We start from the raw sequence: 12,427 nt of genomic DNA, 5'->3' as shown, positions 1-12,427 counted from the left end.
AGAAGAGTGTCCACCAATCGGATTCTAACATTAAGTCATTGCCCTCAGCCCCTGCCCCCACTACCCATAGCTCTGTAGTTGATCCCAGTGGCCAGGCCACATTGGAACATCATGGGAGAAGGGCAGGCAGGTGGTACTAGGGAAGCAGAGAGAAGGTAACCTCCCAGGTGGTCCTCAGAGATGGGTGGTCAGTGGGAAAAAGGGGTCTCTCTGGGCCTCAGCTCAGATCTGGTAACCTGAGGCTCTATTGAGCCTCACAGCCTGGCCCCTGCTGTCTGCCTCTCTGGGGCAGCATTCCCCAGAGCACAGAGGACAGTGCTCTCTCCCAGGCGTGGAAAGAGGCCTGCGCTTGCAGACGTGATGATGGGCGGTAGCTGCTGTGCAGTCTCCCTCCCTGCACTCCTGCTTTGACACGGTTACTCCAGGTTCACCCATAGCCTCTTGTCCCCAGGGCCACCACTATCCACAGGAAGTCATCACGAGGGGCTGGAGAGATGACTCTGTGATCAAGAGCACTTGTGGATCTTGCAGAGGACCCACATTTGGTTCCTAGCATCCATGTAGCACCTTATAACCATCGGTAACTCCATTACCAGGGAAGTCAGCGTCCTCCACTGGATTCTTTGAGCACTTCATACACATGGTACATAAACATACAAGCAGGCCAAACACTCATACACACATGTACATATACATGCATATACATACATAAATTTTTAAGAAAGAAGTGACGATCCCCTCCACCTGCCAAGGCCACAGGTCAGTCTTTGATCTTAACCCAACTCTGCTCCTTGCTCTGGTGGCTGCCCTGTCCCCTCTACCCTCTGCCTTGGGGCTTCTCTTTTGTTTCCTCTCTCCAGATTCCTTTTGTCCATGTAGGACAGATGCAGCACACCACCATAAACAGTAGTTTACAACCAAAGCAAATTTGTTTCTCGTCTTAGACTTTATTCTTGTGGGTTTCTTTGTTGTTGATTTGGCTTTTGTCCCGGCGTCTGGTGTGCCGTCAGCATGTGCCCACCTACTGAACTGCACTTCCAGGCCCTCGCATTAAATCTTAATTAATGAGATCAATTACTTTATCTTGGAGTTCAAGAGCAGGGTCCTAGCACAGCTGGGCTCTAATAGAGCCATACAGATGACCAAGTCTTTGTGTATCTCAGGATGATGGAGAAGGAGCCAGGAATCTGGCCTTCTCTTACAAAGACACTTGACCCATTCATGAGGACTCTGGCCTATGCCTGATCCAACTACTTCCTAAGACCCCACCTTGGAGTGGGGGTCTCAGCATACAAAATGTGTGAGGATAATGAACATCCTGCCCGTTGCATTGGGCTGGTTGGTAGCCAAGCTTACTCCTTTCTAAAAGAATGTCTTCAGCTCGTCCCCTGAGGCATGATTTACAGACAGGTGTCCAAGAATCCAGGTGTCATGATTTACAAACCAACTAGGGTTACCAGGTAAAATGTAAGACGTTCAGTTAGCTTTGGATTGCTGGTGAATGACAGTTTCTTAGCATAAGTACCTCTCCTGTGACAATCAGCCATACTTAGATCAGAAACTCTCTGAATTCCAAATGTCACTGACCGCCCTCTAGGAGCAGGGGGTACCCATGTACTTGTTCACATGTGAGGTGTCCCAAGGCCCGGGCATGAGCAGTTCCAACCAAACAAGTTGGCAGCGAAGTCTCTGTCCTGATGCCAGTGTGGTTTCAGTGATTCTGCCCACAGCGAAAGTGTTCTGTTCCCTGGCCAGCTGTGAACAAGGGTACTGTGGTGTGGCCTATACCCCAGCTCCTCAGGAAAGAAATGCTTTCCACATTTGACCCCTAGAGGGGCATGTGTTGAAAGCTTGGTTCTTAGGGTGGAGATATTAAAAGAAGGAGGGGGAGGAGGAGCTTTGGGGGCAGCATAGTGGGAAGTGAGGACTTGACTGAGGGGGGGCTCTGCCCTCCTAGGAGCCTAAAGTCCTTTCTGTAGAGAGTTGTCATAAACAGAGCGCCTCTAGACCTGCCCCACGCACCAGCTTCAGGCCGTGCCAGTAACTGCTTCTTTTACATGCTTGGACAAGAAGGGAGGGGCTGCTTACCTCTTAGAGAACCTTTCTTCATGAAGGCATTGGCTGTTTGTACGCTTGGATGTCTTACAGGATACTTGCTATTGGTATGGACTCAATATCTTTCAAGCTAGGGTTTTAAACCTTTTCCTCAACCAGAGTGTCAGGGAGAATATTGCTTGAAACTTGTCCCGGAAGGCTTTTGGGGGAAACTCTTTCCTTTGGAAGCTGCAAAAGTAAAGCTTTGAAATAGCTCTATTTCCTTCCTAGCTTCTCATGGAGCACCTACTATAAAAGCGATGACTCCCCCAGCCCAAATCCTTTGAATAAATCCTGATATAACACTGTGAACCCCACCCCAAGACAGGCCTCAGATAGGTAGCAGGGCCTTTGACCAAAGGACTCCCCTGCAGCCTCTTCCACCCAACTCTGGAAAACTGCTTGTGAGGGAAAACCCTCTGTCACTGCTGAGAGACTCCACCCTCTGTCACTATCCCCACAATGTTAATCATCTTTGAAATGACATTCTCGAGACAGAAAACCAGAAACCAGAAGATCTGGTGGCAGGGTCCTCATTGGTTTAAAGTGGCAGTTGTACCAGGAAAAAACAAAAGTAAGGGTGCAAATCTTGTCACCACATCAGATCTAGATGACAGCATCACATCCTCTCTGTCATTTATCAGCGCCCTGAGTAGTAAGGCACGGAGTTCTCAACAATGCTCTTAAACAATGTAAGGAACTTATACCCCCTCCAAAAGACCACAGGAGAAAGCCCGAAAGCTGTGGCATTGCCAGAAGGAAAGCAAAACATCTCCACTCTCTAGCTGACTCCTTGCCTGACCCAGCTGGGCACAAACCGGAGGACCTGGGAACGGGCTCCTCAGACGAGGAGCTGCCTCCACCAGATCGGCCTGTGAGCCTGTCTGTGGGACATTTTCTCGATTGACGATGAATGTGGGAGGGCCCAGCTCACTGTGAGTGGTGCCACTCCGGGGCAGGTGGGCCTGGGCAGGACGAGCAAGCCCTGGGGAGGAAACCAGTCAGAGATGCCCTGCCCTTCGGCTTCTGCCTCGAGGGTCCTACTCTGAGCTCCTGCCCAGACTTCCTCCATGGTGTTCTGCGATGTGGAAGCATAAGCAATGGGAAATTCATTCCTCCATGAGTTTGGTTTTGATGAGTGTTTTATTACAACAATAAAGTCAAGTAGTGCCCTGCCCCCGCAGTGACTCGGGATCCATTTGCACTTGGAGTCTAACTTCTGCTGGCTTCTGGCCTCACCCCAAACGGCCACTCTCAGGCAGGACAAGTGGGTTATAAAATTTACTACTTCAAGATAGAGTGAGCTACCCTCTTGAACTCTGTTCAAACAGGACCCAAGAATGACCCAGCAGGAAAGGTCAGGTGGCTCCTTTTATTGCTATAAAAAGACCTCATTCCCTTCAAAGGGGGAGCCCAAGAGCTCACTCACCTTCCTTCTGCCCACTCTGTTCTTTTTGTCTGTGGGTCTGTCTGTTTTACTAGGCATGATCTCCAGCCCAGACTGGTTTCAGAGGCCCTGTGTAGCTAAAGACCTTGAATTGCTTCTTCTCTTTTTCTCTACCTCTCAAGTGCTGAGCTTACGGGCAGGAGCCACCACTTGGTTTATGTGGTGTAGGGAATTGAGCCCCAGACCTTATGTGTGCTGTACAAGTACTCTCTCCATTGAGTGACATCCCCAGCCCATAAAGGAAAGGTTGTGTGGGTGTGGGATGAGGGGGGTAAGTTCAGAGCCCTGAGTAAGTTAAGCAAGTGCCCTACCGCTGGGCTAGCCTCAGTTACATTCTTTCTTGTTTTCAGTCCTATTCCTTTTATAATCCTGCCCCTCTGTGTGTGTGTGTATGTGTGTGTGTATGCATGCGTGTGTACACACGTGCACTCACACGTGCATTTGTGATGTGAGTAGAGGCAAGAGGATAGCATGGTTGTCCCCCCTGACCTTTCCGCTTGTTTTCAGGCAGGGCCTTGCCTATTGTTTCTGTGGCTGTGGAGACAGCTGCTCTGTGCGCTCCCTGGGGGTCTCCTGTCTTTTCCTCTCACATCCCCCTAGGAGTGCTGATGGCAGATGCTCACACTACAGTGTCTGGCTTTTCCATGGGTTCTGGGGACTTAAACTCGGGTCAGTCACTTTTTTACCGCTAAGCTGTCCCCCAAGGCCCTTGGCCCTATTCTTTATCACAGTTTCTGAATCGAGCCTGATTTTCTATCACACGCCTTGAGCTCGTCATTCCTAGCACAGCAGTTGGCTTCCTGGCGTCATCGTGGATCCAGGAGCCTTTCTTCAGTGACATCCCGGAGAGAGTGGCGTTTATCCTCAGGATCCAGTATGACTATCAGAATTCTACTAATACAGCTGTATTCCAGTTGGCAAGACGAAGAGTGCACAAGTGTCCTGAACCGTTTTTATTTTATTTTGGTTTTTGAGACAAAGTCTGTCTGTCTAGTCATGGCTATTCTGGAACTCACTATGTAGACCAGGCTTAAGGATTATGGAAGGAATTCACCACCACGATCAGGTTTTCATGTTTTGTGTTTGTTTGTATGCTGAGCCTTGATACCACTTTCACTTAACAATTCATTAGTCATGTGGTCATACCCTTTTTGCAAAGGAGGATGGGAAATGTAGTCTTGAGTTGGGTCACTAAAAGGACGGGACTAATCAATACTGTATTGGCAACTGAAAGTCTATGAAAATTTTTATATTTTCTAATTGTTGAACTTTAACTTTTTGAAGAGGTTTGAAATTTTATTTTTGCATATATATTTATATTTATGTATTTTTTGATTTTTGAGACTGTTTCTCTGTGTAGCCCTAGCAGTCCTGGAACTCACTCTGTAGACCAAGCTGGCCTCAAACTCAGAGATCCTCCTGCCTCTGCCTCCTGAGTGGTAGGATTAAAGGCGTGCGCTACCACTGTCTGTCTCAAAATTATTTTGAATGTGAGAAAATACAGAGTGAGAAGTCCCTTGTCCATGTGTTCCCTGGCCTCTCACTGGCATCTGCAGGTCTGGCCAAAGCCCTGCTCTCATAGACAATATGTATGGACTTCTTCTGTCCTGCTCCTCTTCAGCCCAGGCTGTAGAAATAGTTCCCTTAGTCAGAAAGCCGAAAGTTCTCTCATTCCTTCTCTGCTGCATGGGATTTGCTTATGTGCATAACATCTACTCTTTTTTTTTTTTTTGGTTTTTCGAGACAGGGTTTCTCTGAAGCTTTTTTAGAGCCTCTCCTGGAACTAGCTCTTGTAGACCAGGCTGGCCTCGAACTCACAGAGATCCGCCTGCCTCTGCCTCCCGAGTGCTGGGATTAAAGGCGTGCGCCACCACCGCCCGGCTATAACATCTACTCTTAATGTGGAGTAAGTGACAGAGGGGTTCTTGAGTACAAAGGAGGCCTTCTTGCCTCAGGGGAGTAACAGCTGGGGGGGGAGGGCTAGGGTCACAGAAAAATCAATGGTCATCAAAGCCACCCTGGGCAAAGTCTTCTGTCTCTGTCTTACAAACTCAAAGCAGGAATTCATGGAAGAATGAACTTTGAGAAGAGTTTATTCATATGTTCACAGGAGAGTATAAGAGAAAGAAGCCAGCAGAGTGGATGCCAAGGAGGAGGCTGCCTCAGGGTTGCCAGCTACGGCTTCAGAAGACTTTCTGAGTTGCGGTATTGGTAGCAGGGGCAGTCAAGCCAGAGGATGGGAAATGTTGGCACACCCACAAAGTGTCCATGAACCTCCGCATCCCAAGTGTTTGGACCAGAGTTTCAGTCACTTGGGTATAGCTTCCTGTGTAAAATCAGAAGAAATGAGACCAGAGCTGGACCTAGAGGCAGAGGCAGGCTGATCTTTGTAGGGTCAAGTCCGGCTGCTCTACCTTCAGAGTTCCAGGCCAGTTGGGGCCATGAAGTAAGACCCAAGAAAAAAGCAAAAAAAAAAAAAAAAAAAGAAAGAAAGAAAGAAAGGGAGGGAGGGAGGAAGGAAGGAAAAGAAAGCAATTAAACCTCTCAAAAATTGATGTCCCTGGGGCTGGAGAGATGGCTCAGAGGTTAAGAGCACTGGCTGCTCTTCCAGAGGTCCCGAGTTCAATTCCCAGCAACCACATGGTGGCTCACAACCATCTGTACTGAGATCTGGCGCCCTCCTCTGGTGTGTGAGCATACATCGAGGCAGAATGTTGTATACATAATAAATAAATAAATCTTTAAAGAAAGAATTGATGTCCCTGTCACTATTCTGCCTGTTTGCTATCTCCTATTTCATCTCTATTTTCTTATGGTTAATGTAACTGTAAAATCTATGCCACAGTTTATGTCTCCTCTAGAACTCGAAGTGAAATGCAATTGCCATTGTGACAGTATTGAGGAGACCTTTAAGAGTTGATCAGACGGGCTGGAGAGGTGACTCAGAGGTTTAGAGCACTGACTGTTCTTCCAGAGGTCCCGAGTTCAATTCCCAGCAACCACATGGTGGCTCACAACCATCTGTAATGAGATCTGGCGCCCTCTACTAGCCTATAGGATATATGTAGGCAGAATACTGTATACATAATAAATAAATAAATAAATAAATCTTTTTTTTTTAAAGGAGTTGAGGATGTGGATGGATCAGACATGTGGATGGATTGGTGTTATTTCCAAGGTTAGTGTCTTTGTTTCTTAGTTTTTACTGCTGTGAAGACAAATCATGAGCATGGTAACTCTTATAAAGAAAACATGTCATTGGGGTGGCTTGTTTACAGATCCAGAGATTCAGTCCATCATCATCGTGGCCGAGAGCATGGTGGTGTGCAGGCAGATGTGGTGCTGGAGCTGAGGAAGCTGACTGAGGGAGACACTGGGTGATATCCTGAGCATAGGAAACCTCAATGCCCGCCCCTACAGTGACACACTTCCTCCAACAAGGCCACACTCACTCTAACAAAGCCACACCTCCTGAGTGCTACTCCCTATGAGATTATGGGAGCCAATTACATCCAAAGTACCAGTTAGTAATCTTGATAAATTCTTGATTAAAAGGATGAGTTTGTAGTGCAAATAATAAAAACCCAGAGACAAATATTGAGGTTTAACCTGAAGATCAGAAAAGCAAAGCAACCAAGCCACTAGAGAGCTCTTACCTCTATGAAATCTTCAGACTGAAAAAGAGCAATTTCCTGTCTCATCCCGCCTTATATTCCTCTCTAGTGCTGGGGTTAAGGGTGTATACCACCAACACCCGGCCTCTATGGCTAATTAGTGTGGCTGCTGGGGTTAAAGGTGTGTGCCACCACTACCTGGCCTGTAAGACTGACTAGTGGGGCTGCTTTGCACTGACTTTCAGGCAAGCTTTATTTATTAAAACACTAATGAAATGTCACTACATTTTCCCTTTTTTGTCTAAAATAAAAAAAGAAGGCTTTAACTAATATAAGAAAAATAATATATAATAAGTACAATGACTATATACAATATATACAGGCAATAAATATATCAACAATGTCTATTCCATTTACATTTGACAAATTCAGAGAAAATACTCCATAACTATCCTATCTTGGTGACTCAAAAGTCTTGCACCTAATTTACTTTCTATCATAACTTGCTTTCTGTGTTTGGTAAACAAGGAAAACTATAGCTATCTAGTCTTCAACTCAGTCAGGGACCCAAGAAGGAAATACTATTAACTGAGTAAGCAGGAAGTGTGAGCAAGCAACTTCCAAAAAATGTGAGAAATGACAGAAACACTTGGCTGCCTGGACAGTCACCCAAATTTTCTCTGCAACATTGGGGCATCCATCTTTAGCCTACAGGCCTAGCAGGGCATTCTGAAGGGCTGTCCCTCATTGTCTTGAAAGTGTTTGGCAGTCACTTTTTTTGTGTGTCCAACTTGTCCAATTAGGACAACATAATGTCAACAGTTGAGGCAAGGGCATTTTCTTATCTAGTGGCTTACTTTTGTCACAAAGAAAGTTAACTCCGTGTGGAGTTTCTTTGATGTACATTATCTTCTCTGAAGTGGATTGGTGCTACCAGGAGCAGACATGTCTCATTGTCATTAAAAAGGAGCCTATATTATTAAAACATCTTAAATGCCATATTCTGTTTAGTCCATCACATTGGAGCGCCAATCTGTAGATGGAACGGTGGAGCAGTGGGGCTGTGTCCCGCCACCCTGCCGCCAGCTAGCTTTACCCAAAATAATTACACGGAAACTGTATTCTCTTAAATACTGCCTGGCCCCTGGCCCGTTATATGTAGCTTCTTATAGGTTGATTCTCATATCTTGCTTTAACCCATATTTAGTAATCTGTGTAGCACCACGAGGTGGTCGCTTACCAGGAGAGATCTTAACCTGCGTCCATCTCAGAGAGGAGAAGCATGGCGAATGCATATGGTGACTGCCTGAAGCATCTCGCCTACTCTGCTTCCTTTCTCCCACAATTCTGTTCTGTCTACTCCGCCTACCTAATTTTCTGTTCTCTTAAAGGGCCAAGGCAGTTTCTTTATTAATAATGAAAGTAACACATAGACACTCCTCCATTATTTTAAGATGATATATCTATTTAAAATATATTTTTGACCTTGAAAACATACCTAATGTGACTACAAGTTCAATTATAATTGAACTACTAACCTGTATTTTGTTATTATCCTAAACCGTTGGTAATAATAACTTTCAAGGACTGGAAATTTGCTGGAGAGATGGCTCAGGAGTTAGCAGCACAGCCTGTTCTTTCAAAGGTTCTAAGTTCAATTCCCAGCAACTGCATAGTGGCTCACAACCATCTATAATGAGATCTGATACCCTCTTGAGGAAGAGATCTGGTCAGTCATCCTCATCAATTTAGACTATGAAACCCAATATGGACAAGTTCAACAGACCCGCCATGTATGGGCTGCCCATGTACGTTTCAGCATTGCCAGAGCATAAATTTCAAATTTCGTTTTGAATTTCATTTCATAAATTTGCATTACATTGTTAAATAAGTTGTATAGGTACAATACCTTGAACAAGAGTAGAAATGTATGTACAGTATGTTCTAACAAAATTAATTTTGTATCTCAAATTTGTATCAATATACAAAATTTGTATATACTATACAAAAGTCCAATCTAGTGTAAAATATTTAAAACTTCTAGTCGTTGTTTAAAAGTAGACTCAAGGGGCTCGGGGGGGAAAAAAAAAGAAAAAAAAATAAAAGTAGACTCAACAATCTACCTTTTTGTTTTATCATATCTATATCCTTCCTTTTTTCATTTCAGAGTAGATTCAGTAGTCTACCCTTTTATCCTATCTTATCTGTATCTCCCTTTTTCTTTTCAAAAGGAGAACTCTGAATCTAATCTCCTCTGTTTAACTTTTCTCCTGACTGTAACTAATATCACCTTGTAACCAACCTCCCTGAACAATGACAAATATCCATAACCCATTGAATGACCAAAAAACCACCTACCTCACCTCTAGGGAATGTGGCTGTAGTATTCTTGAATTTACTTCCTGCTTTCTGGGGGCGACAATATCTTTAGAGGATTCTGAAAAAAGTTGGGTTAATTGTCAAGTCTTGAGAGAGGTAACTGTATCTTTTGTCTAGTTTCTGTGTAATGGGGAAGTGCAGGGCTTATCTCAAGGCCTGGCTGGAGTAGTCTGTTAGGCTAGATCATCTCAGCTAGCCGCCTTGAAATTGTTTTAAGCAGTTTATAGTCCAAACTGATCTTTAGGTGGTGTTACCATAGTCCTGAAGGAGTCGTCATTGTGGGGCCCCATCCTCCTTATGAAGACTTCAAAGGTCACTGTTAGGCATACTCATGGTTCACTGCAGAAAAGTATTGATGGAGACTCAAACCCAAAATCATGTACAGGAAGTAGATGAAACTCTTTTCTAGAATTATTTAGTACTCTATATGACCATTAATATCATGGCAAAAAGTGTATACATACATACATATACATATATATATATATATATATATATATATAAAACAAATCTTATACCTTAAGAAAATTTGTTAAAGAGTCCATATAAAACCAAAGAATTAGGAGATTAGTGGCAATAAAGTAGTCCTTAAATAGCTTTTTTTTCTTCTGTCCCATATCAGGTGGCTTTTCTGACATGAGGCAGAGATTTTGGATTTTACTTTAATAAGCATGCTGGGGAGTAGAGAAGGAGAGAGCCACACTCCAACTCCAAAGCCAGCTTTAATCTTTAATTGGTCTGGGACTACAAAAAGACCATTTGCATTACATATCTGTAGAGAACAGCAAAAATAAACATTTGGGAAGATTTATGAAATTTTATTCTTTTGGAGATGTGATATACCAATATGCCAATTTACTTTTTTTCTTGGAACATTTTTCTGGATGGTTTGTTCTTTTTCTTCAGATGTCTCATTTGTCCAATAGTCTTCAGATTCCTTAGCTTGATACCTTTATTCTCCTGAAAAGACAGAAACAAAACCCTTCCCCAACCCTAATTTTGGAGAGACTCTCTTTTGGCAAGCTATATCTGATCAAATGAAAAACATTTGTTAGTTTTATAGGTTAGTTTAGATTAAACGGCCATGGTGCTTAATCATCTCTTCTAACTAAGAGGTGTCTCTTGTTCAAATCGAATCTTTATCAATTTTAATGGTATCCATAGCTTTTCTTCTCATGTGGAAGCAAAAGCAAAGCCCCTTCCCCAACATAGCACATGTCCTGGTTTCCATTCTGAGGTCAGTACATCTTTAAAGTATATCGATTAATTTAATTCTGTAGTTTTTTTCTACTATCTAATGTCTCTCCACAGGTGTTGTTCCTTTCTCATTAGCATTTAGAAAATTCAAAGTTAATAAATCAGTATGCAATCTATTTAACATCCCTTTCTGTTTATTTAACATATCTTTTAGAGTTTTATTTGTTCTTTCTGTAACTGCCTGCCCTGTAGGATTGTATGGTATACCTGTAATATGCTTTATATTATAACAAGCAAAAAACTGTTTAATTTTCTTAGAGACATATGCTGGAGCATTGTCTGTCTTTATTTGTACAGGTATACCCCTGATTAGCCTTTTCCAAACTCAAAGCAATTGCCCATTTAAAACCTGAATAGATATATATGGAATGGTGTAAATATTTTAGTTTTCTAAATTTGACAAAATGGAACATATTCATCTGCCAGATTTTATTCCTTTGGATTACTTCCTGCAGGTAATGGTGTATTTCCTTATAGTTTCCTTGGCTTGTTGCCATGTGTTGGAAAAGTCTTTTATTAAATCTTTGCTATTGACATGATGTTTTTTAATGAAATTTTGAGGCCTTCAGCACATTTCCAATCAATAATTGATCAATTTATGCATTAACTTGTGCTAGAGGACCTGGCAGACCTGTATGGAATCGGATATGTGTTATGTATATAGGATGATTCTTATTCCTGATTCTATCTTGTAACTGAATAAATAATAAAATCAATTCTGTATCATCTGGTATAAATTCAGTGGTTTCAGTATGCAAAACAACTCTTTTTGCATATTGCAAATCAGTAACTATATTGAGAGGTTCTTTAAAATCCCTTAGTACCATGAGAATAGCATATAATTCTGACTTTGGGACAAAATCATAAGGGCGTTGGTCAACCTTACTTAAATTTTCTGATTTATAACCTGCCTTTCCTGACTTATTTGCATCATCATAGAATGTAGGGGCTCCAGTTATTGGTGTGTCCCATACAATATGAGGAAGGATCCAGTTAGTTCTCTATATAAGTTGAATTCTTTGTTTGTGGGATAGTTGTTGTTAATGTCTCCCAAAAATTATTACAAGATCTTTGTCAGGGTTCACTTTCTCCCATAATCTGTCAATTTCATCATTATTAAAAGGTACTATAATTTCTGCTGGATCTGTTCCTGCTAATCGATGAAGTCTTAATTTTCCTTTTAGAATTAACTCAGAGACCTTTTCTACATAAGTTTCTAAGTTTTTACTTGGTTTATGTGGTAAAAAAGACCATTCCAAGATAATATCTTCCCTCTATATTAAAATTCCTGTAGGGGAATGTTTGGAAGGTAGTATGACCAGAAAGCAATTAAGACTCAGATTTACACAGTCCACATGTGCCTTCTGTCATTTCTCTTCAATCAAAGCCAATTCTCTAATATCAGGGTCACAGGTTTGAGCCCCACATTGGGCACCAAATGTAGCATGAATAATAAAAACCTAGAGACAAATATTGGGGTTCAACCTGAAGATCAGAAAAGCAAAGCAGCCAAGCAACTAGAAAACTCTTACTTCTATGAAGTCCTCAGATTGAAAAAGGGTAAGTTCCCGTCTCATTCCACCTTATATTCCTCTCTAGTGTTGGGATTAAAGGTGTGCACCACCTCTGCCAGGTC

This window comes from Arvicola amphibius, chromosome 4 (genome assembly GCF_903992535.2).
Source record: "Arvicola amphibius chromosome 4, mArvAmp1.2, whole genome shotgun sequence".
Lineage (NCBI taxonomy): Eukaryota > Metazoa > Chordata > Mammalia > Rodentia > Cricetidae > Arvicola > Arvicola amphibius.
This window is presented reverse-complemented; position numbering follows the sequence as displayed.